Source organism: Myotis lucifugus, unplaced genomic scaffold (genome assembly GCF_000147115.1).
Source record: "Myotis lucifugus unplaced genomic scaffold, Myoluc2.0 scaffold_231, whole genome shotgun sequence".
Classification (NCBI taxonomy): Eukaryota; Metazoa; Chordata; class Mammalia; order Chiroptera; family Vespertilionidae; genus Myotis; species Myotis lucifugus.
The window spans coordinates 302998-308288 of NW_005871279.1; the positions used below are offsets into that span (position 1 = coordinate 302998).

General features: G+C 44.6%; 1 protein-coding gene across 1 annotated transcript in view; it reads left to right on the forward strand.

The window, feature by feature from the left end:
• Positions 1-5291, forward strand: part of LOC102423914 (ephrin type-A receptor 6) — a gene marked incomplete at its 5' end in the record, with an annotated part of 354481 nt that overhangs the window by 201782 nt on the left and 147408 nt on the right. The gene's annotated exons all lie outside the window — the stretch shown is intronic.

The following is a 5291-nucleotide window of genomic DNA, read 5'->3' on the forward strand; positions in this document are numbered from 1 at the left end:
AGGCCAGAAACCTGCTTTCAGCAGCGAGGCCTCAGAGCTAAAGCTGGCCCAGAATAGAAAAAAAAAAAAGAAAAAAAGGAGCAGTTGGGAGCTTCAGTCACCCGCCAGCCTGAAAACGGCCCTCAGCCCCTTAGCCAGCCTGGCCAGGCACCCCAGTGGGGACCCCCACCCTGATCCAGGACACCCTTCAGGGCAAACCAGCCAGCCCCTACCCATGCACCAGGCCTCTATTCTATATAGTAAAAGGGTAATATGCCTCCCAGCACCAGGATCAGCGGAGCAGCGAGGCCTTCCGCCACCTGGATCAGCATGACAGGGGGCAGCGCCCAAACCCCCTGATCGCCCTGCGGCTCTGTGAGTGACAGGGGGCGGGGCCACAACCTCCATATCCGCCCTGCTCTGTTCGTGACAGGGGAAGGTGCCCCAACCCCCTGATCAGCCCTGCTCTGTGCCTGATAGGGGGGAGCTCCCCAATCCCCTGATTGCCCTGCGGCTCTGTTTGTGACAGGGGGCAGGGCCACAACCTCCCTATCTGCCCTGCTCTGTTCATGACAGGGGAAGGCGCCCCAACCCCCTGATCAGCCCTGCTCTGTGCCTGATAGGGGGGGAGCTCCCCAATCCCCTGATCGCCCTGCAGCTCTGTGTGTGACAGGGTGTGGCGCCCCAACCCCCCAACCCCTCACGGGCCCTGCTCTGTGTGTGACAGGGTAGAGCCATAACCTCTCCATCGGCCCTGCCCTGAGTGTGACAGTGGCGGCGCCCAACCCTCTGATCGGCCCCTGCTCTGTGGGTGATAGAGGGTGGTGCCCCAACCCCCCCTCCACGGGCCTTGCTCTGTGTGTAACGGGGTAGAGCCATAACCTCCCCATTGGCCCTGCCCTGAGTGTGACAGGGTGCAGCGCCCCAACCCCCTGATCCGTCCTGCTCTGTGTGTGACAGGGTGCAGCGCCCCAACCCCCTGATCCGTCCTGCTCTGTGTGTGACGGGGCAGTGCCCCAACTCCCCTTTCGGCCCTACTCTGTGAGTGACGGGGGGAGCTCCTCAACCCCCTGATCGGCCCTGCCCTGTGCGTGACAGGGGGGAGCTCCCCAACCCCCTAATCGACCCTGCTCTGTGTGTGACAGGGTACGGAGCCCCAACACCCCTGATGGGCCCTGCTCTGTGAGTGACAGGGCAGCACCCCACCCCCTGATTTGGCCCTGTTCTGTGCGTGACAGGGGGTGGCGCCGCAACCTCCCCCATCGACCCTGCCTTGAGTGTGACAGGGGGTGGTGCCCCCAACCCCCCAATCGGCCCTACCCTGAGCGTGACTGAGGGTGGCATCGCAACCTCCCGATCCGCCCTGCTCTGTGCATGACAGGGGGCGGCGCCCCAACTCCCCAATCAGCCGTGCTCTGAGCCCGACCAGGGGCTGCACCTAGGGATTGGGCCTGCCCTCTGCCACCCAGGAGTGGGCCTAAGCCAGCAGGTCGTTATCTCCTGAGGGGTCCCAGACTGCGAGAGGGCACAGGCCAGGCTGAAGAACCCCCTCTCCCCCCCGAGTGCACAAATTTTTGTGCACTGGGCCTCTAGTATATCTATATAAAAGCCTAAGCAACCATTGCAACCAAACGGACGACTGAGCAGCAGGCTGAGTGGGGCGACCAGGCCGGCCAGGGGGGTTAGTGAGGGGTGACCAAACAACCGAGCAGCAGGCTGCGTGGGCAATGAGCAGTAATATTTTAAAAGAAATCTTTTTTTCTGAGCAGTAGGTTTTGATAGTAGACTTAAAATATTCAGTAAACCATGTCGTAAACAGATGTGCTCTCTTCCAGGCTTTGTTGTTCCATTTGTAAAGCACAGTCAGGGAAGATTTAGCATGATTCTTAACGACCATAGGATTTATGGCATGGTATATGAGCACTGGCTTCAGCTTAAAGTCGCCAGGGCATTAGCCCCTAAGCAGAGAGTCAGTCTGTCCTTTGATGCTGTGAAGACAGGTATTGACTTCTCTAGCTATGAAAGTTGTAGAAGGTTAACTGTTGTTTAGTGTGGCCATCTTCAGTAATAATCTCAGCTAGATTTTCTACATAACTTTCTGCAGCTTCTGCATCAGCACTGCACTTTCGTTGTGATGACAGTTTAAACCTCATGAACTGACCTCTACTAGCTTCAGGCTTTTCTTTTACAGCTTCCTCGCCTCTCTTGGTTTAAGGGAATGTGGTAGCTGGTTTGATCTTTTGTCCAGTCCACTAAACTTCTCCATTTCAGCAATCAGGCTGTATCACTTAATGATTATTCATGTGTTCAATGGAGTGGCACTTTCAGTTTCCTTCAAGAACTTTTCATTTATATTCACAACTTGCGTAACTGGCACAAGAGGCCTAGCTTTCAGCCTGTCTCCACTTTTGACATGCCTTCCTCACTAAACTTACTCATTTCTAGCTTTTGATTTAAAGTGAGAGACATATGACTCTTCCTTTCACTTGAACACTTAAGAAGCCATTGAGGGTTATTGATTGACCTAATTTCAATATTGTTGTGTTAAAAGGAATAGGGAAGCCCAAGGAAAGACAAAGAGAGAGAGAGAGAGGGAGAGAAGGAGCGAGGGAGAGAGAGAGAGATAGTTGGTCAATGGAGCAGTAAGAACACACACATTTATTGATTACATTCACTTGTCATGACACCCCAAAACAATACAATAGTAACATCAAAGATCGCGGATCACAAATCACCATGACAAATATAATAATAATGAAAATGTTTGAAATATTGCAAGATTTACCAATGTGTGACACAGAGACACAAAATGAGTAAATGCTGCTGAAAAAATGGCACTGATAGACCTGCTCATCTAAGGGTTGCCACAGACCTTCAATTTATAAAAAGCAGTATCTGTGAAGCCTAATAAAATAAGGTGTGCCTGTAGTGGTACAGAATAACAGCTGAGACAGCACCATGAAGTTATATTTTAAAATATATTTATAATATCTTTAACATTTAAAAAGCTATCATATACAACAAACAGATTCATTAATAGTAAAATAAATTGATTAATTAATTAAAATAAAAAGAGCCTTAAGAAAAACCCAGAGTAAGCAGAAGGAAGAAAATAATAAAGATCAGAGTGGAAATAAATAACAGACCAAAAAAACAATACAAATGATCAATAAAACCAAGAGCTGGTTCTTTCAAAGGATAAACAACATTGATGAACCTCTAGCCAGGCTCACCAAGAGAAACAAAGAGAGAGGACCCAAATAAACAAAATCAGAAATGAAAGAAGTGATGTAACAACCGACCCACAGACATACAAAGGATTGTAAAAAAAAAATACTATGAACAACTATACTCCAACAAACTGGACACCCTTGACAAAATGAACATTTTCCTAGAAAAATACAAGCTTCTAAAACTCAATCCGAAAGAATCAAAAAACCTGAATAGCCTGATACTACCGATGAAATTAAAGCAGTAATCAAAAAACTTCCAGCAAACAAAAGCCCTAGGCCAGACGGCTTCACAGGGGAGTTTTATCAAACATTCAAAGAAGAACTAAAACCAATCCTTCTCAGACTATTCCAAATAATTCAAGAGGAAGGCACACTTCCAAGCTCTTTCTATGAAGCCAACATTACCCTAATCCCAAAACCAGATAAAGACACTACAAAGAAAGAGAATTACAGGCCAATATCCCTGATGAACATAGGTGCTAAAATCCTCAACAAAATTCTAGCAAATTGGATCCAGCATTACATTAGAAATATCATACACCATGACCAAGTGGGATTTATTCCAGGGATGCAAGGCTGGTACAATATCCTCAAATCAATAAACATGATACATCATATAAGCAAATCAAGAGACAAAAGTCACAAAATCATATCAATTGATGCAGAAAAGGCATTTGACAAAATCCAACACTCTTTCCTGATAAAAACTCTCAGCAAAGTGGGAATAGAGGGATCATACTTCAACATAATAAAAGCCTTATATGACAAAACTACAGTGAACATCATCCTCAATGGGCAAAAACTAAAATCATTTCCCATAAGAACAGGAACAAGACAGGGATGCCCGATACTGTTCGACATAGTATTGGAAGTGCTAGCCATAGTGATCAGACAAGAAGAAATAAAAGGCATCCAAATTGGAAAAGAAGAAGTAAAGTTGTCATTATTTGCAGATGACATGATATTATACATAAAAAACCCTAAGGACTCCATCAAAAAACTACTATAATTAATAAATGAATTCAGCAATGTAGGAGGATACAAAATTAACACCCAGAAATCTATGTCTTTTTTATACACCAATAATGAACTCACAGAAAGAGAAACTGAAAAAACAATCCCATTTACCATTGCAACAAAAAATTAGGATACCTAGGAATAAATCTAACCAAGGAGGTAAAGGACCTGTACTCAGAAAATTATAGGATGCTGAAAAAAGAGATAGGGGAAGACATAAACAAATGGAAGAATATACCATGTTCATGAATTGGTAGAATCAACATCATTAAAATGTCCAATACTACCCAAAGCAATCTATAGATTCAATGCAATCCCCATTGAAATACCAACAGCATATTTCACAGACCTAGAACAAACTCTCCAAAAATTCATCTGGAAAAAAAAAGACCCTGATTAGCTACAGCAATCTTGAGAAAGAAGAACAAAGTTGGTGGAATCACAATACCAGATATCATGTTATACCACAAAGCCACTGTAATCTAACAGCCTGGTACTGGCACAAGAACAGGCATATAGATCAATGGAACAGGACAGATATTCCAGAAATCGACCCAAGCCATTATGCTCAATTACCATTTGATAAAGGAGGCAAGAGCATACAATGGAGTCAAGACAGTCTTTTTAATAAATGGTGTTGAGAAAATTGGACAGATACATGCAAAAAAAATGAAACTAGACCACCAACTTACACCATACACAAAAATAAACTCAAAATGGTAATGGACTTAAACGTAAGATGGAAAACCACAAAAATCTTAGAAGAATCCATAGGCAGCAAAATAGCAGACATTTGTCATAGCAATATCTTTACTGATACAGCTCCAAGGGCAATGGAAACGAAGGAGAAAATAAACAAATGCAACTACATCAAAATAAAAACCTTCTTCACAGCAAAAGAAACCATCAACAAAACAAGAAAGCCCACTGCATGGGAGAACATATTTGCCAATGTTAACTCTGATAAGGGTTTAATCTCCAAAATTTATAGAGAACTCATACAACTTAACAAAAGGAAGATAACATTCAATCAAAAATGGCAAAGGACCAAAAATGGGAAGA